Source organism: Castor canadensis, chromosome 9 (assembly GCF_047511655.1).
Source record: "Castor canadensis chromosome 9, mCasCan1.hap1v2, whole genome shotgun sequence".
NCBI classification, from domain to species: Eukaryota; Metazoa; Chordata; class Mammalia; order Rodentia; family Castoridae; genus Castor; species Castor canadensis.
The window spans coordinates 131,387,219-131,410,919 of record NC_133394.1 but is presented as its reverse complement, the minus strand read 5'-3'; positions in this window follow the sequence as shown (position 1 = coordinate 131,410,919).

The window sequence follows — 23,701 nt, the reverse complement described above, 5'->3', positions numbered from 1 at the left end:
TCTATTCCTTTTTGGTTATTATTTGCATGGAATATCTTTCTCCATCCTTTCACTTTCAAACTATCTATTTTTAAGCTCAAAGTGAATTTCATAGACAACAGATGATTGGACCATGTTTTCCATCCTGCTGATCTGTAGCTGATGCTTGGACATTTAAAATAATTACTGACAGAAAAGTACTTGCATTGTCATTTTCTTATGTCTTAAGACTTTTGACTCTTGTTTTCCTCCCCTACTCTCTTCTTTATGCTTATTTATGTATGCCTTTTGTATAGTGAGACAACTAAATTTTTTTCTTTCTTTTATCCTTAACCTGCACATCTTTTATAGTTTACATTGGGATTACATACAACATCAAGTTATAAGAATATGTTTTTGATTTCAGTGCAAAAACATTATAATTTTAAGATCTATACCACCTGCCCACACACTTTTCTATTATAATTGTTTTATTACAATTTTATATATTGAGTACATGGTGGTATAGATTTATAGTTATTTCATGAATTTTGTTTTATAGTCTATAAAATATGGATAGTAGAATTAGAAACCAAAATTAAAGTAATACTAATTTTCATGAGTGACATGTATTTATTCATACCAAACAACATGTCTTTATATTGTTTGAAGTCATTTTTATTATCCTTTCATTTCAATGTCAAATACTTCCTACAGCATAGATATGAATTCTGATTATAAAAATAACCAAGTGTAGATTCAGGTATGAAATTGTTATTTAGGATTGAGAGACAAAACCAATTCATAATAACGTAAAGAGAACCTTATCTTTTCCTAAAAAATATAAGTTATAATTTAAAATATACTTCCTATCTATTTAAGTCATTGGATTTTGGTAACACCACCATATCAATATAAAAATAGCATTAACAGATATATATAGATGGACAGTGATTGTCAGAAAATAGACCTGCAAAACATTTATCTCAATATGAAGTTCTTCCTGATTTAATCACTCAATCAATTCTTAGATCATAAGTGAAATAATGCTTTCTCAAATTCTGTTCTTCTAGGATAAGATCAATTTCATGTGAACTAAGACTAGAAAATACAATAGAAAATATTTATTATGAAACAAATTTATTTGTCCCAAAAGCTGTTTATTTTCACATTGAATTTATCTTAGGAAATGAGTAGCTAATTTTATAATCTACCTTATATTCAAATTTGAATCTTGTTTATTATAAAGAGTGATTAGATATATGTTAGCGATTATAAGTTCTGTTTCCTAATTTTCTTGAAATTATCAACATTCACACTCACACAAATGAAAGGGGAGGTCACATACACAGAGAGGGAGGATAAAAGAAGGAAATTAAGTAGGTGAATATAGTTGATGTACTTCCTATACAAGCATGAATATAGAACTTTTAAAGCTTTTGAAATCACCATAAGAAGGGGACCAATGTGGAAAGAAAAAAAAATAGAGGAGATGAAACAATTTGGGTTATAATATGTATTTACATAGAAATGTCAAAAGGAAACTCCATGTAGAGCTACCTTCATAACAAAAACATGGCTTTTTTTCTTTTACAAAATTGGAGACTAGGAGGTTCAGACCAGGTCCTGTCTGGGGGTTGGTATCAGTGGGATGGGGGAGGATGTGATGAAAGAGTAAAGGAGGGTAAGTATGTTGAAAATACTGTGTATACATGTATGTAAGTAAAAAAAATGAGACCTATTGAAACTATTCCAAGAATGGGGGGAAAGGAGGGATAAAGGAGAAAGGTAGAAGGAGTGAATTCCAGTATGATATATTTGATATATTGTAAGAACTTTTGTAATTGCCACAATGTACCCAGAACTACCATAAAAACAATAGTGTTTAGTTTTTGTTTTAACAGTATAGATGGAATTATATCATTTCCAGTGACAATTTGTGAAAGTTCTATTGCTAGTGAAATCAAATGCTATCTAGTTGCCTTCCAATACCCCCAATTGAGAACCACCTATTACGTTCAATATTGACAAGGCAGGTAATATATGAAAATTTGAACATAGCATCAAAGAGCTAGGAAGAAATGCTCATACTACTGCAGCACTCTAATGAGCTTCAGTACTCCATGCTGACTCCAGATGCTACCAGAATTAGAAAGTAGGCATCACCTGTCTCTGCTTAGAAAAAATGTGCAGAGACTTGCTAGAAGTAAATACTCTTGATATTTCAACCTTCTTCATGGTAAGCAGAGAATATATCATTTGTGTATTATTTAGTAATGCAATAAATATTTTGAGAGTGGTGTTTGATCAGGTTAGCATTTCCTAAATGGATTAAATTATCTTCATTTCTTTTTTCTGTTTGTTGTAATACCAATTTTCAGAATGATTGAAATATAAAAGTCTCCAGAGAATGTAAGTCAACAGATATTAAAGGAACTAGTTCCTATATTATTTTTGTGAAATCATAAAGTGAAAACAGATTACTTAAATTTGAAATAATAGGATTACTTTTGACTACTTTTTTTTTTCCAAAAATTCTTGTGTTGAAATTTTAACCTTCAACAGGATGTTATCAGTTGACAGTTCCTTTTTGAGGCAGCTGGTTCATGAGGGCTCCACTGTCCTGACAAGATGTAGTCCCTTATTAGGAGAAAAAAGGAGTACTTGATTCTGATCACTGCTTTCTATCCTGTGAAGACACAGTGAAAATGTCATCTTCAAGCCAAGAAGAGAACTCTCACCAGAGACCAACTATTATGCCCTACTGTTCGTAGCCTTCCTAGTCTCAGAACTGTTGGAAAAAAATATTTACTGTTTCAATCATAGAGAGATGATTTGTTAAATCAGTATGAATTCAATAACATAAGGATTGATTGTGAGGTAAAGGGACCTCTCTCTCTCTCTCTCTCTCTGTATGTGTGTGTGTATATGGGTGTTCTAAATCTCTCTCTCTCTCTCTCTCTGTATGTGTGTGTGTATATGGGTGTTCTAAATCATACTGTGATTTAGATGAGCAGCAACCGTGTAGCCTCTTACTTATTAAATAACTTTTGTAGATGCCTTAACCCTTACCCTTCTAGAAATTAGAAGGATATTATTACAGTCCCAACAATTAATATTAGGCAGAAACAATTGTATGAACAGTCATTTTAAACAATGTTGCAATGTTAAGTGCATCTAGTGAAAAATTCATCATATATATTTCTCTTCATACCCTTTCCTCTTCTCCCAAATGATTTTATGCATGTTGTGTTTGAGTAAGTCATCATCAAACCCTCTGTGGTATTTTCTTACTCTCCTGATCTCTAAGGAAATGTTCCTTGTAAATTGTTAATTCTGTGGTGGTCTAACATTTGGTGATACTGTTGGTGGGTGATATGACCACACATATTTCACAGGACAGTCAGAGGCAAGTGAATCAATTCATCTACTTTTACCCTGTTATATCTATTGCTCACAGTGGTTTGGAAGATGACTGAGTAAAGCTAAATGTCTTTGCGACCATTCTGAGCTGCATAGTTTACTTGAATGACCAAGATAGCAGTATTATCTAGTGAAAAATTTATCTCAAATGTAGCATATTCCACAGTATCAAAATTGCAGTGGTAAAACTGCTGTGGAATGTGCTAGGCTTGAGAAACTAACCATATCCATTCTCTCTGCCTTCGTGTTTCAACATATACAGCATCCTCCCACAGGTACTTGACATTTTAATAAGGAGCACTCACCAAGTCTTTTGTATTTTGACTTTTAGCCCCCAAAACTCTTAAACAGTCCTCTTTTTCTTCTTTTTTATGTTTTATTGTTGAGCTGGGGTTGCACCGAAGCATTCAGAAAAGTTCTTACAATATATTAAACTTGAAATCATCACCTCTATCATTCTCCTTTATCCCCCTCCCCCCAATTCCTGAAATAGTCTCAGCAGGTCACATTTAACTCACTTCAGCTATTTTATCATAGTAATTAAAAACACACTAATAGACTCATATGGATTAAATAGGTTTCAGTTACTTGCAGTTGCAAAACTGAGGTGACCATTTCTTTCCATCAGTCAAGCAGTGCTTATTTTCCTTACTGCTTAGGATTCTCCATTTTGAAAATCAGCATAGGCAAATCTCCATTATTTTGAACTTCTCTTATGATTCAACTATCATTGCTAGGAAGAGATTAACTCCTTTTAAGAATATACCTTATTGTTCAGGTCAACAGGAGAATATGTTTAATTCATCTGTAGCAACATAAACTAACCACAGGGTTGACTATACAATTCTATACATAGCTGATAACCAAACTCAAAAAGAATTGGTTATTCAATGATCACTGAAGGTCATTGTAGAATTCTACAATGGTTGACAACAGTCAACCATTTTCATATTAATATGTTTAAGATGTTAAAGTCAAAAGCATCTGAGAAATATGTTTGCTGAATATTAGATACAAAATATCTTACAAATATAAAGAAATATTTAAGAAATATATATACTAATCCTATAATGTGTCTATTTAAACTTGAAGCTGACTAGTCATGATTTTATTATATTTATTTTTGTCTAAATTAATCTCTGCACCTGGTTTTCAGTTACCCAGTAAATTAACCAGCTTTCTTTTACTGTGACAAAATTCTTGAAATAAGCAACTTAATAAGGACAAAGATTTATTTTGACTCTAATTTTGGAATCTTTAAAACATGCTTGGTTGAGTAATTGCTTTTAGGCCTACAGTGAGGCAGAATATCATGGAGGGAACACATGGCAGAGGACACCACTCACCTCATGGTGGTGGAGAAACAAAAAGTAAAAAGAAGAGGAGGGACTGGGGTCCCTGTCTTTCCATTGGTTGGCATGCCCCCAGTGACCTCACTTCCTTCTTCTAGGCCTCACTTAAAATTTCCAACACTTCCAAATGCTACTAACAGCAGCTTGGGGACCAAACCTTTAATCCATGGACCTGGCATATCATTACAGATCTAAATTACAGAACCCAGAACAAGAAAAATCCTTGTCAAAACACCCACATATCTTTATTCCTCACTTTATTCTAGTATGTGTTCAAATTTCACCTTCTCAGAAATATTCTTCTTAACTTTTTTATACTGTTATTATCAGCAACTCTATTCCTTATTCATACATTTATAAGAAATCTACCATTTACACATTATTTAATTTAGTAATGATTGATTTACTTATTTCCTGAATCTCCTGATAGAGAATTGTCTTAATCACACAGAAGTGTTTGGCTTGTAATAAGACATTATGAATATCAGTTTTCATTGTTGCTTTTTTGTGGTACTGGAGTTTGAACTCAAGGCTGACAATTTGAACTACTCTGCCAGCCCTTTTTTGGAACGGGTTTTTTCAAGTTAGAGTCTCTCAAACTATTTGCCCTGGCTGGTTTCAAACCGTGATCTTTCTGATCTCTGCCATCTAAGTAGCTATGATTACAAGCATGAGCCACCAGCAATTGGCATGTTTCTTTCTTTTCTTTTTCTCTCTTTCTTTCTTTCTTCTTTCATCCTTCCTTTTTTCTCTTTCTTTCTTTCTTTCTATTGTTGTGCTGGGTAGAGGTACACTATGACATTTACAAAATTTCTTAGAATATATGAAATATATAATATGTGAATTCACCCCCTCCACCATTCTCCTACATCCCTCCCTCTCCCCTCCATTCCCAGAATAGTTTCAGTAAGTCTCATTTTTCCATTTAAATATATGTCCACACAGTATTTGCACCATAATTCATCCTCTGTCATCAATTCCCCACCTTGTCCCCCTCCCAGTGCCACCAACCCCCCGTCTCCCCAGGTAGAACCTGTTCCACCCTCCTGTTCTCCAGTGTTGTATAAGAAAAGAAGAAGAAAAAAGATGTCTTTGGTTGTTTAAGATAGCTACACAGGGAGTATTTTTTGACATGATTAAAATTGTGCTGGGGCTGGAAGAGTGGCTCACATGGTAAAGTGACTTCTTGCTAGTGTGAGACCCTGAGTTTAAATCCCAGCACCACTACACACACAGAATAAAAAAGAAAGAGTGTGCTGAATTTTTCAAAGTAAGTGTTGAGATTCCTAAGGTATTAAAACCAATATTAAAGCAAAAAACTACATGCTTTTAAAAAGTAATCGTTAAGGAGTTTTAGGCTATAATAATAGTAAGACTATTTAACAAAAAATACAATGGTCATCAACATAAAACAGTTTTGTAGTTAGTTTAAAAACCAGAAAAAGCTCAGTTTTTACTGAATTCTGCCCCTTATTAATGATACCAACTATTTTGCATTTTTAATTTAGTACAAATTATGAGATTTTTTTCTCTTTTAATGTAACACAGTAACTTAAAGATTGGAAAAAAGTGTGCTTTTTAATAATATTTAAAGTTCCAAATCTGTTACCAATACACAAAAGAAAGCCATAGATGACCTTTTCACTATAAGAACATGGCATATCTTAAGAAAACCAAGAATACCATAATTGTGTGGCAAAATGATTAAGTGGCACAAAACTATTTAGGTTTTAGCTAATTTCTTTAAGAACCAGGTTTGGTTATAAACCATTTTAATACACAATTCCCATCTCCAAAGTACTAAATATAACTTTCCAGATAATAGTGTGCTTGAAAATTTCATCATGCCTTTTTTTCTCTTTTGCAGTACTAGGGATTGAACTCAGAGTCCTCACCTTGAGTCACTCCACCAACCTTATTTTTGTGAAAGGTTTTTTCAGATAGGGTCTTGTGGAACTATTTGCTTAGGCTGGATTTGAACTGTGATCCTCTGATCTCTGCCTCCTGAATAGCTAGGATTACCCATGTGAGCCACAGGTGCCAGTATACTCCTCTTTTCTAAAAGCATTTACAATATTTTTAACAAGAATTAATTTAGACCTGAAGTCTACTATTATAACCAAAGTGATTACAGCTGATGATGCAACAGGCTGAAAAGAAAGAAAGAGAGAGAGATTTGAAATTGGCTCACAGGATTGTGGAAACCAGGTAAATTTAAAATCTGCAGGTATGTAGGCAGACAAGAAGTGCAGGGAAGCATTGCAGTATAGTATGCTGGTAGAATTTCTTTTAGTCAGTGGAAGTCAGTCTTATACTATTAAGTCTTCCATAATTTTGGATGAAGCTCACCCACCACTTTATGCAAAGTCCACCAAGTTATGTATTAACTTCATCCAAAAATCACTTTGATGGCATCATTCAGAATAATAATTGACTAAGTATCCAGGCATTGTGACTCAGCCACATTGACATAGAAAATTGACCATGATGTGTATGTTTATATATGAATAAAGAGTATATAACTAAAATACTTAAGTACATGCAGGCAATTAATGGAGAAATTATGTATAAAACCTATGTCTGCTGCTTTTCCTCCCTTAAAATAGTGGGATTTCACTACATCTCCCTCTTCCTAAGCATCATATAGATATTTCATTCTTAAAATCATGGAAAAACATGATTTCTTATTTAGTGACTTCTACATTATGTATCTAAAAATGACATAAAATTTATATTTACATAAGCAAACGCAGAGTGTCAGAGAGCACTCACAATGTTTATCAGGTGCCAGAAGACTACATGGAAATTATCATAAATATAACAGAACCCAATGAGATGGAGATGTCATGTTAAAAGTATGTTCTAGCTTAGTGTCTTCAAGGTCTAGCTTGATGTAGAGGTTAAATACAGCTCCTGGCCATTACTCTTCCAATTGTTTTATCCAATTATTTTAATTCCTAACATTAGAAACTATAGTTATCAAAATCTAAGAGAATGATTTATGGTTGATTTATACCTACCATTATAATACGTTCAGTTTGATATGTTCACAAAACAGACAGCAATGTACAATAGGTCATCACAGGATATATTTTAATGCTGGTTTAATATGTAGAATGTATGGAACAAATACAACAAAATTAAGTTAATTAATTAAATTAAGAAGAAATCTATGGAAATAAAAATATAAGTGACTGACGGAAGCTACTGATCATATTATATAGTCTACTCACTATTAACATATTATATTATCTCACACATGTTTATAGTAAATAAAGTAAAGAAGACAGAATCTCAGGACTTGAAGACAAAATGGAAATTGAAGGAAAAACTGAAGAGCTATTAGTCAAACAATTCAAGACCTGCTAAAGGAATATGCAAAAACTCATGAACTCTATCAAGACCAAACCTAAGAATCATGGGCATTGAAGAAGGACAAGAGGTGAAAGCAAAAGAGATTCATAATGTATTCAATAAAATAATAACATAAAATTTCCCAAATCTAGAGAAAGTTATGCCCATTCAGGTACAGGAAGCCTCCTGGACAGCAAATAGACTTGACCAAAATAGAACTACCTCAAGGGATATTATAATTAAAACCACAAGCATAGAGAACAGAGAAAGAATATGGAAGGTGGTAAAAGAGAATAACAAATAACATACAAAAGTAAACCTATCAAAATCACAGAAGATTTCTCAACAGAAACCTTAAAAGCAAGAAGGCCATAGAGTGAGGTCTTCTGGGCACTGAAGGAAAATAACTTCAACCCTAGGATACTCTACCCAGCAAAACTATCATTCAAAATATATTGAGAAATAAAATGTTTTCACAATAAGTAGAAACTAAAAAAAAATATGACCACCAAGCCACCACTAAAAGATTCTCCAAAGAATTCTTCTCACAGAAAATGAAAGCAAACAAACCCATGAGAGGACAGGCAGTACCAAACTACAGGAGAAGAAAATACAAGGAATCAGAGAGTAACATTGATTCAGCTACAAACAATTAAATCCTTAAACAACAAAAACAACTAAATGACAGAAATCACCACATACCTAACAATATTATCACTGAATGTTAACAGACTTAACTCCCCCATGAATAGACACCCTTTGGCAGACTGGATTAAAAAGGAAGATCTAACAATCTGTTGTTTATAAGAGACGTATCTCATTGACAGAAACTAGTACTAGCTTAGGGTGAAAGGCTGGAAGAAGATTTACCAGGCCAATGCCTCAAAAAACAGGTAGGAATAGCAATACTTATCTTGGACAAAGTAGACTTCAAACTTACATTGATCAAATGAGATAAAGAAGGACACTCCATACTAATAAAAGGAGAAATACACCAAAAGGAAATAACAATTATCAACCTATATGCACCAAACGTCAGTGCACCCAATTTCATCAAATATACTCTGAAGGACCTAAAAACACATATAGACTACAGCACAGTGGTAGTGGGAGACTTTAACATCCCCGTATTACCAATAGATAGGTCAGCCAAACAAAAACTCAATATAGAAATTCTAGAACTAAATCACACCATGGATCAAATGGACCTAGCTGATGCCTACAGAATATATAATCCAACTTCCCCAAAATATACATTCTTCTCAGAATCCCATGGAATTTTCTCCAAAATTGATCATATCTTAGGGAACAAACCAAGTCTCAGCAAATACAAGAAAATAGAAAAAATCCCATTCATTCTATCTTATCACAACCATTAAAAGTAGAACTCAACAACGAAAACAATAGCAGAAAATATGCAAACAGTTGGAAGCTGGACAACACATTACTGAATGATAAGTGGGTCATTGATGAAATAAAAGAGGAAATTAAAAGGTCCTGGAAGTTAATGAAAATGAAAATACGACCTACAAGAACCTATGGAACACAGCAAAGGCAGTTCTAAGAAGAAAGATTATAGCCATGACTGCATATATTAAAAGGACAGAAAGATCTCAAATCAATAAACTAATGCTACATCTCAAACTCCTAGAAAAACAAGAACAAGCCAAACCCAAAACAAGCAGAAAGATAGAAATAATAAAAATAAGGGCCAAAATTAATGAAATAGAAACAACAACAACAAAAATCATACAAAGAATGAATGGAACAAAAAGCTGGTTCTTTGAATAAATAAATAAGATCAACAGGCCTCTGGCAAATCAGACTAAAATAAGGAGAAAATAACCCAAATCAGGAAAATCAGAAATGCAAAAGGGAAGATAAAAACAAATACCATGGAAATCCAGGAAATCATCAGAGAGTACTTTGAGAACCTATATTCAAATAAATTTGAAAATCTTGAAGAAATGGACAAATTTCTAGGTACTTAGGACCACCCAAAATTGAACCAAGAAGATATTAATCACCTGAATAGATCTATAACACAAAATGAAATTGAAGCAACAATAAAGAGTCTCCCAAAAAAGAAAAGTCAGGGCCTGATGGATTTCTACTGAATTCTATCAGACATTTAAAGAAGAACTAATACCAACTCTCCTTAAAATTTTCTATAAAATAGAAAGGGAAGGAATACTGCCCAACTCATTCTATGAAGCCAACATTATATTCATCCCAAAACCAAACAAAGACACCTCCAAAAAGGAGAACTATAGGCCAATCTCTTTAATGAACATCAATGCAACAATCCTCGATAAAATAATGGCAAACCAAATCCAACAACACATCAGAAAGATCATACACCATGACTATGTCGGCTTTATCCCAGGGATGCAGGAGTGGTTCAACATATGCAAATCTATAAATGTAATATAGCACATTAATAGAAACAAAGACAAAAACCACTCAATCATCTCAATAGATGCAGAAAAAGCTGTTGATAAGATCCAATGCCAGTTCATGATAAAAGCTCTAAGAAAACTAGGAGTATAAGGAATGCATCTCAACATTATAAATGCTGTATATAACAAACCTACAGCTAACATCATACTTAATGGAGAAATACTGAAACCATTTCCCTTAACATCAGGCAAGAGACAAGGATGCCCACTGTCAACACTCCTATTCAACATATTCCTAGAATTCCTAGCCAGAACAATTTGGCAGGATGAAGAAATAAAAGGAATACAAATAGGTAAAGAAACTGTCAAATATCCCTATTTGCAGATGACAAGATCCTATACCTTAAACCCTAAAAAAAATCTACCTAAAAACTCCTAGACGCCATAAACAGCTATAGCAAGGTTGCAGGATACAAAATCAACTTACAAAAATGATTAGCTTTTCTATACACCAACAATGAGCAAATTGAGAAGAATATATGGCAACAATTCAATTTACAATAGCCTCAAAAGAAAATCAAATCCCTTGGAGTAAACTTAACAAAGAACAATAATGATCTCTACAAGGAGGAGTATAAACCCCCGAAGAAAGAGATTGAGGAAGACTACAAAAGGTGGAGCAATCTCCCGGGCCCATGGATTGGTAGAAACAACATAGTAAAAATGCCTATACTACTAAAAGCAACCCACATGCTTAATACAATTCCCATAAAATCCCAATGACATTCATCACAGTGATTGAAAAATATACCCTCAAGTTCTTTTGGAAACACAAGAAACCGTGAATAGCCAAGGCAATACTCAGCAAAAAGAGCAATACTGGAGGTATCACGATATCTGACTTCAAACTACATTTCAAAGAATAGCAATAAAAACAGCATGGTACTGGCACAAAAACAGACATGAAGACCAGTGGAACAGAATAGAGGACCTGGATATGAATCTGCACACCTATGCCCTCCTTATTTTTGACAAAGTCACCAAAAACATATGATGGAAAAAAGACAGCCTCTTCAACAAATGGTGCTGGGAAAAGTGGTTATTTGCCTGCAAAAAACTGAAACTAGATCCATTTTTATCACACTGTACTAGTATCAGCTCAAAATGGATCAAGGACCTTAATATCAGACCTGAAACGCTGAAGTTTGTACAGGATATAGCAGGACATTCTCTGGAAGCAATACTCATAGGCAAGGACTTCCTGAATAGAACCCCAGCAGCTCAAGAGAAAGGATGGACAAGTGGGATTACATAAAGTTAAAAACTTCTGCACAAAAAAAGAAATGGTCTCTAAACTGAACAGACCACCCACAGAGTGGGAGAAAATATTTTCAAGGTATACATCAGACAAGGACTGATAACCAGAATACACAGGGAGCTCAAAACATTAAACTCCCCCAAAAAACAATGAACCAATAAAGAAACGAGCAACTGAACTAAATAGAACTTTTTCAGAAGAAGAAATTCAAATGTCCAAAAAAACATGAAAAAATGCTCAACATCTCTGTCCGTAAAGGAAATGCAAATCAAAACCACACTAAGATTTCACCTCACCCCTGTTAGAATAGTTGTCATCAAAAACACCACCAACAGGTGTTGGCAAGGATGTGGGGAAAAAGGAACCCTCACACTCTGCTGGTGGGAATGTAAGCTAGTAAAATCGCCCTGGAAAACAATATGGAGGCTTCTGAAAAATCTAAACATAGATCTACCATAATGGGATTCAGCAATCCCATTCTTAGGGATATACCCAAAGGAATGTAACTCAGGTTACTCCAGAGGCACCTGCACACCCATGTTTATTGCAGCACTATGCACAATAACCAAGTTATGGAAACAGCCAAGATGCCCCACTACTCATGAATGGTAAGAAAATGTGGTTATACACAACAGAATTTTACTCAGCCATGAAGGAGAATGAAATTGTATCATTTGCAAGTAAGTAGATGGAACTGGAGAACATCATCTTGAGCAAGGTTAGTCAGGCTCAGAAGACCAAAAATCATATGTTCTCCCTCATATGGGGATTTTAGATCTAGGGAAATGCAATAATGTTGTTGGACTTGGGTCACATGCCAAGTAAGGGGAGAGCACATATGGGAGGAATGGCGATAGGTAGGAAACCCAAAACTTGAAAGTGTTTGATGTCCCCACTGCAGAGGAGCTAATACAGTAACCTTAAAATGACAGAGGTCAATATGAGAAGGTGATTGGGAAGTAGTGAAGAGGTCAGGTAGAGATGACTCAATTCAGGTTGTAATACACTTGTTCATGGAAGCAATGCGAGGAATCTCTCTGTATAGCATTCCCTATCACAACTAGCACAAATCCTTTGTCTGTCTTATTACTGCTTATGTCTACTCTTCAACAAAATTGGAGAAAAGGGCAGAACAGGTTCTGCCTGGAAAGCGAGGACAGTGAGGGGGAGAAGGAGGGGGTGGGGAGCAGGGGGCAGAAATGTAAAAAAGATAAAAATAGAATAAAAAAGAGATCTAATATAAGAAAAGAATAAAATCAGGATGAAAAGGACATTACAAAGTTTTATGTTTTCTTGGTAATAAAAATGATGTAAAATAGTAATATAAATTTATTAGAAAGAATGAACTGAAAGTTCACATTCCTAGCTGCCTCATTTGGTAGAAGGCCTCTTTAGTTTGTAGATAAAATGAGAAGATTCTTCATGCAAAGAAATCAAACATGAATTCTTACAGAATCTTTGCTTTTCAGTCTGTTCCAATCATTAAATGAGATCATGAAGACTTGGTTTAGGCGAGAAGGGCAAAGGGCCCAAAAACTAGAGCTTCCTTAGGTTTTCTTGAATCATTATATTACCTCAGATTCGTAAAGAAGAATTATCACACCTACTTCTACAAGTTCCATTTTCATATTGAAGAAAACCTAACTAAAAATGGAGAAAGCTTTATGCATTGGAGTTCGTTTAATAAATTCAGCACCTTACATCCAGGACGTATTTGACAATGCTATGCTGCTAGCAAGTGGATAACCCTTTAGGGAAGGGGAGTCAAACAAGAAAGGTAAAAGAGTAGACACAGGAAGGACAGCCAAAGCAACCATCTCGGAAGGAAAACAAGAGTAGCATCATGAAAGAAAATGTTGAGAGATGGTCAAAGGGACTGTGGCCAAAAGAGCCAAATGCAATGAGAAAGAAACATCGAACTCCCTGCTTAAATTTAGAGGTGCTTCTATTACTATCTACTCTTTTAAGATTAAGTTAAGGAATTGAAGGACAGGGTCCTCAAAATCACATCATAATCTGAATCCAGGATTAAGATGAAAATGTGAAAAAATAAAGGCCCAGTAATTAGAACCATTCTTGAAAGAAGCTCAAGTGAATATGACAGAAAGAAAAAGATAATAGAAACTTAAAAGAAGCAGTGGCATAGAATTAGACTTTTGTCTAAAACTTAGTATTTTGTATTGAGTTTTTCAAGTACTTTCCCAGAGATTTACAGGCTCACTAACTTAAAAATTCAAAATGACTCAAATGCATAATTTAAAAAGATAATACCATGTAGAATAGTTTCTTCTTTATAATACCATATATTTATTTATTAAATTTTGCTATTTCAAAAGTAACATGACCTTTTCTAGAAAAATAGCAAATATAAGAAAACTGTAATGAAAAGTCATTGTCAGAAATATCAAGGAGAATTGTATTACCATCCTATTATAGTTCCCTATTTTAGAGGGAAGAGTATAAATGCACAGGAATGTTTTCTTGTACTTTCTAAACATTCAGACTACAGACACGTACAGGATACATGATGCTATTTCTTTTATAACCACATTGTATGTACTTTTACTACAATAGTAAATTTTTAATGTTGCACAATTATATTCTATTTCATTGTTTCCCTAAATAAGTACTTCGTAGATCATTTGATTTTGATCAGAGGATTCTCAAAAACGCACTATTAAAATACTCTGAGATACATACCTTACATTTACACATATGTCTTAGTCATAATTTCTTGTTATAGCTCTAAGCTAATATTTTAAAAGTAAATTATATGGTCAAATGATTAAAAATTTAAGGTTTATATAGGTTTTTTGTCCTCACATCAGTGGTAGCTGGGTTTTTACCCTTTATTATCAATGAAATAGATTTATTTTCTATATGATAAAAAGATAAATATTATTAATATTTTGATTTATCCCTAAGCATTAGAAGCACCATCGTTTTATACTAGTAGTTTATTCACTATATAGAACTTCATTGTTAAGAGTCATGTGCTCTTATATCTTTGTTATCTGATATGCTAGGTTTCTTGCTTTATAAAGTAGCAAACATAGGAAAATTTCTACTTAAATAAATACTCATCCATAAAACCAAAAGATGAAAGTGAATTACTATCCAACCTAAAAGGTAAAATATAAAATCTATAAAACAAGAAAGAAAAGGGAAGTTAATAAATGATAACAATAAGATAAACATTAGCTACAAAAGCATAAAATAATTGATAAGTAAACCAGCTCTGCTTTAAGACAAAACAGAGTGATAAATGACTTGAAGTAAGCAGTTTCTCAGATGGCCCTTTGTGGCAACCTGCCTGGTGTTCACATCCTTATGTGAATCCCCTACTCTTGAATGTGGGCTAGATTTCATGGCTCACTTCTGGTGATAGAGCAGCAGTGACAAGAGGCCACTTTGAGTTTAGGTCTTCCTATCTCTGTGGCTTGAGTTTGGGGCATACTTTGTCCTGCTTTCTCATATCACTTGCTAGGAGGTAAGCCAGCTGCCATGTTATGACCTGCCTGTTGCCACACATGGTGACAAGCTGAAGGAACTCACAGCCCACATCCAGGGAAAAACTGAATGCTGCCCCATTCTGATGATATCTTGGAAGCAGATCCTTCTCTAGTTAGGCCATTAGATGAGCTCACAACTGTGTCATCACACTTCCTGAGATACCTGTTTCCAAGAGTACTCAGGCTTCAGTGACTCCAGATTACAAAAATTGTGAAATCATTTCATTTGTTATTTGTCACTAAGATTTAGCTTATACTATGCAAGCAATATATAAGTAATAAACTACTATCTCATAAAATTAAGACAAAAAGGTGGTACCTACTTGGGCTACAGAGATCAGGAGCATCACAGTTTGGGTCCTGTCTGGGCAAAAAGTTTGCAAGATCCCATCTCAGCCAATAAAAGCTGGGCATGGTGCAATGAGGATGTCATCCAGCTATGTGGGAAGTGTAAATAGAAAATCACAGTCCAGGCCAGTCCAAGCACAGAGTGAGACCTATCTGAAAAGTAACTGCAGGAAAAGGACTGGCAGTGTGTGTGGCTCAAGTAGTAGAGTGCCTGCCTGTCAAGGGAAAGACCTTAAGTTCAACATCAATACTGCAAAAAAAGGTGGGGTGTAGGATTGGGGGTGGAAATAAAGCAATAATTAATAAGAGAGATAAATTGGTAATTTTTAAAACTAATTATCCTATTGGAGGAATGAACATGATTTGTTAGGGATGTTAACATTTGATTCCTCATTGTCGAAGTAACTTCTTATTAAATGTAGATATTAGTTATAGTTACCATAACTTGTGAAAGAAACATAAGGCCTCATCATGCATTGCAATAAAAAGTATGCAGTAGCATCTGAGAAACATTTTTGCTTATTGTGATTTATCTGCATCTGTGAAACATTTAAAGCAAATTTTACAGGATAGGAAACATGGGTTCAGAGAGGCAATGAGTGATAGGTGCTGCTGCTACTTTCTTTTAGCCTATCCCAGCCACAACAAAGTAAATGATGGACAATTCCAACCTCTTTTGATAAATTCCTCCTGATTGAGTCCAAATTCACAGATGGAGCTGGGATGTTTCTTTTTTTTCTTTGCATTGCTTTTATTGCCATGCTTGGTGGGGGTACATTATAGTATTTATACAAGTTCTTACAATATGTCAAATATATCATACTTGAACTCACGCCCTCCACTATTCTCCCTTCCCCCCATTCCTGGACTAGTCTGGGTGTTATTGTTTATATCAAAAAGACTTTGTGGAGAAGGTTCAAGTGGGAATTTTTCCAAATATCTGTCCTACTTTCTGAATTTCTAGTAAAATTTTACTATGGAAACATTTACTGAATTACTGTCAATTTACAGCACAACATCTTGCCTAGATAGCCTCTTTAAAGGCTAGTGTTTGACCTATTTTACAGATTTTGTGGATTTAGGATCAGTTTGGTTGTAAGTTACTTTTTCTATTGTTTTTAATTTTTCAGATAGTGGCACTGAGCAAATACAACTTATGAAATCCTACTGAAAGTCACCATTTCTAGGGAGATTTGACTTGGATAGAAATCCCCCAAACATCCTTGGCTTTGTTGAGAAATTCACAATCCTTCCTGACACAATGAAATGTATGCAACTGAGAGATTATTTTTAATCTATTAAACTTTAAGTAAAAGTCTTGTTCTTTTTGCTTATAATATAATACAATTTTGGGTTATGCTTTTTGAGTTTCTTCTTGGAAATCTGATATTGGGAAAGATTGATACTGAAATTTCAAATTTCTTTTAACAGGATATTAATACTTGAATTCATTCTAATTTCATAATGTTGGAAGACTCTTTTTAGGTTCCCATTATAAGCCATGATTTAGAGAAGGAAATTATTTAAAGTACATTTCCAGACAAAATATTAGAGGCTTCAGTGGAACACAAATTTATAGTTTTGGTAATGGATGTGCTTCATCAAACCTTAGCTCCTTACCTAGAGCACCAGGCATAAATTCCATTAAGCTGAGGTTTGGTATTTGAGTTGAATTGATGAAGGCATCAAAATCCCACATGACATTATGGGAGAGGAACTTCCTTTCCTTGTCTTCAGGTTTCTACATGGAAAGAATTCCATCATAGTCACACAGACTGTTTTCACCTTCCCACTGTATGCGTTTTAGGATTCAGTGGATGATTTGACTACAGTTTTGAAGTAGCTTTTTAGTGTGCCTGGCTCAAATATTCCCCTTAAATTTTACCTTTGTTATTAGCTTATCTGCTTAGGGTAAGCATCTATTATATTTACCATGCCATGCTCTAAGCTTATTCACATTAATTGATAGGGCATCCTCTGTGGTTCATGTTAGCCTATGACTGGCTGGATGTTTGTTTACATTTGTAGTACTGTATCTAAATCAGGCTTGTCTGTTTAACCATGAGGAGCAAAAAAATTGATAATCAAAGTTTTATGTGTTGATTCAAGTTAACTGTAAACTGTTTCTAACTTGAGTGGGAGAGAGGATTTTAGAGAGGTATATTTACATAATTACTGATGTGATATTTTAATAATCCAATTTAAGGTTCTCTGAAATAAGTGTCTCCTTCCCATGATAATGCAAGATAAAACAATGTGGGGTATGCATTAGACTCTTTATTATATGTGTGTATACACACACACACACATCTATATGATTCATACATATGAGACATAAACAAGATTGATTTAGTAGTTATATAAGAAAGGGTAATTTAATATTTCAGCCTATAAGAAACATCCTATAAGCAGCTACTACAGACCAAGCACAAAACAGTTCTGGGGTGCCAGTGGTGGAAGAAACAGGCCAAGGCCAGACACATAATAGAGCAACTTTATGTTGATGGTTCATAAAATAAGAAAGAAAATGAATTATTATGTAACTTAGTATCAAATAGTGGTAAGGATAATGAAAAGTCTAAGAAAAAATAGGTAAAATATGATATAAGCACGTTGAAAGAATGCTGTTTTACATAGAGGGAACTAAAAGTAATACTCTGACAAAGGAATTCAGGGAGTATCTCATGAGAAGAGGCCCATGACACTAAATTCATGATATTTCTGAGGAAAAGAAACATTCCACAGCACACTGGAAGGCAGTCAGGAGATTGGAGAAAATAAAATAGGAAGCAGAAAAGGCAAATCATGAGGAACTTATTTGACTCCTCAATTTGAATATTAGTCAAAGTGCAGTAAGTTATTGGAGGCTTTTGAGTGGATGAGACGATGACATTCTGATTTATCTTTTAAACCTGGCTCTTGCCTGAGGAAAACTAGAAATGCGTTGGAAGACATAGTCTATGTTTTTAAATACAAATACATTAAAATTGTTTGAAACCATTGATCTAAAACAAATGGATTTTATATACCTACTATTAAGAGATACAGAGTAATCTGTTTCTTTTTCATGTAATAGAATTAATATAAAATTAATATTTTGTTTGAAATAGCATTGATTTTAGGGTCAGTCCAACTGAGAAATTAATTGCAACTTAGTCTCTGCCTAACTCTGCAATGTTAGATATATTATCTGAATTATTGGATGCTTAGTTACTCAATCTGTAAAATTAATATAATAATTATTTTTTCTGCATGGATTAGAGCTATGTTAAATGTTATCTGGTCCAGGGTAAGAAATCTACAATGTTTCTGTTATTATTACTTATGGTCAGATGATTAGGACAATAACAGTAGAAATGAAAGTAGAAATATGAGACCAGTTGCAACTATTCCAGGAATAATGGCAAGGACAGAGCAATAAAAGAGAAAGATGGAGGGGTAAATTCAACTATGATTTATTTATTGTAAAATCTTTTGTAAATGTCACAATATACCCCCATTACAACAATAATATGATAAAAAAATTTTAAAAAGAAGAGAAATGACAATAAACTATCAACTTAATTTTATAAATCTTTTCTCAGAATACTTGACCTCTGCATTTCCCAACTGGTTGATGATAAACAGTTAATGGCAGGATGCACATTGACAAATATGAGAAATAACCAGGCCAAGGATAAAGTAACAAGAACACCAAACAGTCATCAATGCATAAGATTTTCCACAGGTCACTTCTCATATTTAAATAAAATCTGTCCTTTCATTTCCACAAAGGGCCCGTAGAGACAATAAAGTTACCTTCCCAGCCTTGCAAGAGATTAATGATTAATTTCATCAGACCACTCAGGATAATTAAGTTCAAAATTACTTTCATGGAAAGTAACCATTTAATTGAAGTAAAACTGTTTGGTTTAACTTCAATTGTCCTGTGAATTGTCCTCATTTTACACTTGATTCTTCATGTATTGATATCAACTTGGATTTAGATCCACAATTTAGTGTCTTTTTATTTTCCTTTGTGTATAAGTTGGAGAACACAACCTCATTCCTCTGCAGCTTTGTTCTTTTCCATGTCATTGATTTTTGCCTGTGGATCTAATCAAACTCAAGCTTGCTTATTTCATTTGTTTTCTGTTTGTTACTAGTAACACTGATAATGTGGTCTTGTTTTTGAGAATTGACTGAAGAAATATAGTTAGAGAAGCAAGTAAAGACATAAGGAATACTGAGGATAGGTTGGTGAGTATAATTGGGTGGAGGGTGTTGAGAGAGAGAGGAAAGAAATAAAAGAAAGAAGGAAAGGAAGGAAGGAAGGGAGGGAAGGAGGAAAGGAAGAAATATAAACAGAGAATAATATCCATTAATCTATAGAAAAGGAAGTAAAAATTTGGTAGTAAACTTTTATTTAAATATGGTATAGAAAAATAAATTGTAGGAGGAAAGAAAGACAACAAAGTTGCTTAGCTATTAGATAAATTTGGGACCTGAAATAAATTTTGTAGAATGTCTTATTTTCAAATATAATCTAAAGCAATGAGAACAGTAATTAGATAATCTCCCACATCTCACATACAATTTCCAATGTAGTTCATGCTTAATGTCATTAGTAAGGGCACAGACATCTTTTTTATTTCTATCTTTCTATGTGTGTTTTTATGTGGGCATGTTTGTGTAATTCACACAGAAGTAAATCTAGAAATATATCCTCCTGCTTATAATAGCAGGAGCATTCCAATAGACATTACTGATAAACGTTCAGGACCATTTCTTAAAATACATGCTGCAAAATTCTTGTTCAACAAACTGCTTCACAAAAATGTCCAGTTATGAATTGCATCTGAAAATTATCCATCCTCTTTGCTTTATATTTCATTTTCACAGGATTTATATGGACATTTGAAAAGATTACAAGATGGAATTATTACTTATAAAAATAACACAGAGAAAACCATTTAATTTATTTTTTAAATCATTTTCTTTTGTTTTTTTCACTTTATTGTTGTGTACATTGTGACATTTACAAAGGTTCTTTAAAAATATCAAATATACCATACTTGAATTCACTCCTTATATCAGGAAAAAACATTTTAAAGAAATATAACAACAAAATTTAAACAAATTGTATCTTAAAGAACTAATTGGCTCTCATTAGCTACTCACGAATTGGGCAGCTTCCACCTCCAAAATAGAATTGGTGCTGCCAGGCCTGGCAGAATGAGCAATTTTTATAAGGCAACACCTGCAAGAATAAGAAAACAGAATAGAGAAAAAAAATTGATTGCTTGATATCATCTGCTTACTTCCGTTTATTATCCTGGTGTGGGTTAAATTGGAGTAAACTTCCTTACCATACTTACTCTTGTTAATTGTGCTTCTTTTGATTATTTTCTGTGATTATTCTGTTGTTTTAGAAACCTAGCCAGTTCTTCAGTTCAGCTTGATTAGGTACTTCTAGCACAATTGTGCCGATTCAAAGTTTGGTCTAATGAACCCCAGTATAGTATCTCAGCCCAAAATGAGAACTCACATCAATTGTATCTAATAATTGTGATCCACTCAATGAATAGTTACATTCAATTCTTTAGTAATTCAGAATGTCTGATTTATTGAACATGCGCTATGTCCCAAAGGACTTTCCATTCCTGTAGCTCATGGCAGTCTGTAAGCTCTTACTGTCCCACTACTCAAAAAAGGTAAAAGTCTAATTTAAGTGAATATTGGCTTATCAATAATTATGACAGAGTATGATACAAGTGAACTCTAGTGGGAGATTTAAAGAAAGAGTGTGTAGATACTAAATGGGGCTTGGATTCACAAGGTAATCACTCAATACATCACATAACTGTGGTTATTGGTATAAAAAAGTAATAGATTTATTATAAAGTGATTATAGTTGCAAATGAAATGTGATTTATACTTTCTTTATAAAACACAAAGTAGAATATTTTCTACATTCTAAAATATGAACCAAACCACAGTAGAGTTATCTTGCTGTGAGTCATCATATGAAGTGACATGAATCTATGGATAGATCTGAGATTTGGCATTGAGAGTCAGGGTGCCTGGAGGACTCAAATCAACCATGCTGTCATCCACTGGAATTTCACTGTCTAGACTAAAGAAAGGGCAGAATTGATCTAATTGTAGTGTCTTGCTACTAAAAGAAAAGCCAAACTGAAATAGGTACATTGTAACTATAATCATCTTCTCCTAGAGAGATTTGCATCACAAAAAGCCCTCATTACTGGTCTTGTCACCATTCATATTTGTGGTGTCAGTAGAGAAAACAATAATATGTCTTTGAAGAAATCAGAAGATGGAATGATCCCCCATGCTTGTGGGTTGGTAGAATCAACATTGCAAAAATGGTCATGCTACAAAAAGCAATCTACATGTTCAATGCAATGCCTATCAAAATCCCAATGACATTTTTCAGAGAGAGAAAAAAATCAACCCTAATTACATATGTAAATACAAAATAGTCAAATAGCCCAAATAATTCTGAGCAAAATGTCCAATGCTGGAGGTATCACAATTTCTGACTTCAAATTATACCACAGAGCCATAACAATAAAAACAGTATGATATTGGCACAAAAATAGACATGAAGACCAATGGATTAGAATAGAAGATTCAGACATTAATCCACCCAGCTACAAACAATTGATCTTTAACAAAGGAGCCCAAAACACACAAGGGAGAAAAGATAGCTTCTTCAACAAATGTTACTGGGAAAACTAAATATCTACATGTAGAAGACTGAAAGTAGATCCCTGTCTATCTCCCTGTACCAATATCAACTCAAAGTGGATCAAAGACCTTAATATAAGACCTGAAACTTTAAAACAACTACAGGAGGTAGTAGAAAATACACTGAAACATATAGTCATAGGGAATGACTTTCTAAATAGAACTCAAAAGGGTCAGCATTTAAGAGAAAGAGGGAACAAATTGGACTGCATGAAACTAAAAAGCTCACACACAGCAAAAAAAAAAAAAATAGTTACTAGACTTAAAAGATTCCCAAGAGAATGGGAGAAAAATGTTTGCCTGCTATTCATCCAATAAGGGATTAATATTCAGGAAACTCAAAAACTCAACCTGCAAAGAATCAACATCCCAATGAAGAAATGAGCACATGAATTATATAGGGAATTCTTAAAGGAAGAGGTACAAATGTCCAGTAAATACAAAAAAGCACTCAACCTTCCTAGCTTTAAAAGACATTCAGATCAAAACTACACTAAGATTTCATCTCACCCTAGTTATGATGGCCATATTAAAAAAAAATGATGGCCATATTCAAGGGCAAAGACAACAACAAATTCTAGCCAGGATGCTTCAAAACAGGAATCCTTATATACTGCTGGTAGGAATGCAAATTAGTACAACCATTAAGAAAAGCAGTATGGAGATTACAAAGACATTATAAAGATATAATTGCCATATGATCCAGTGATAGTGCTCATGGGCATATACCCAACCTACTTCAGGATACAGCAGAGACTTTTATGCACCAATGTTCATCACAGTGCTACTCACTATAGACAAGCTATGTAAACAACCCAGATACCTACAACTGATGTGTGTTAAGTGAAGTAAGCCAGACTCAGAGTCAAAAGCTGCATGTTCCCTCTCTTTAGTGGAAGATACATCCAAAAGCTAAATATATACACAAATAAACAACCATATACAAATTCATATGTAGAACATGTTTGTAATAGTGGAACTACTTTATGGGAAAGGATAAAAGAATGATAGAACATCAATATACACAAATCATTGAATGTGATACAGCACATCAAAACCACATGATCATCTCAATAGATGCAGAAAAATCCTTTAATATGATTGAACATCATTTCATGATAAAAGCTCTAAGGAGACTAGGAATAGAAGGAATGTACCTCAACTGTATAAATGACAAACCTATAGCCAACATAAGACTTAATGGGACAAAACTGAAACCAGTTCCCCTAAAGTCAGGAAAGAGAAAAGGATGCCCACTCTCCCTACTCCTATTCAACACAGTCTTGG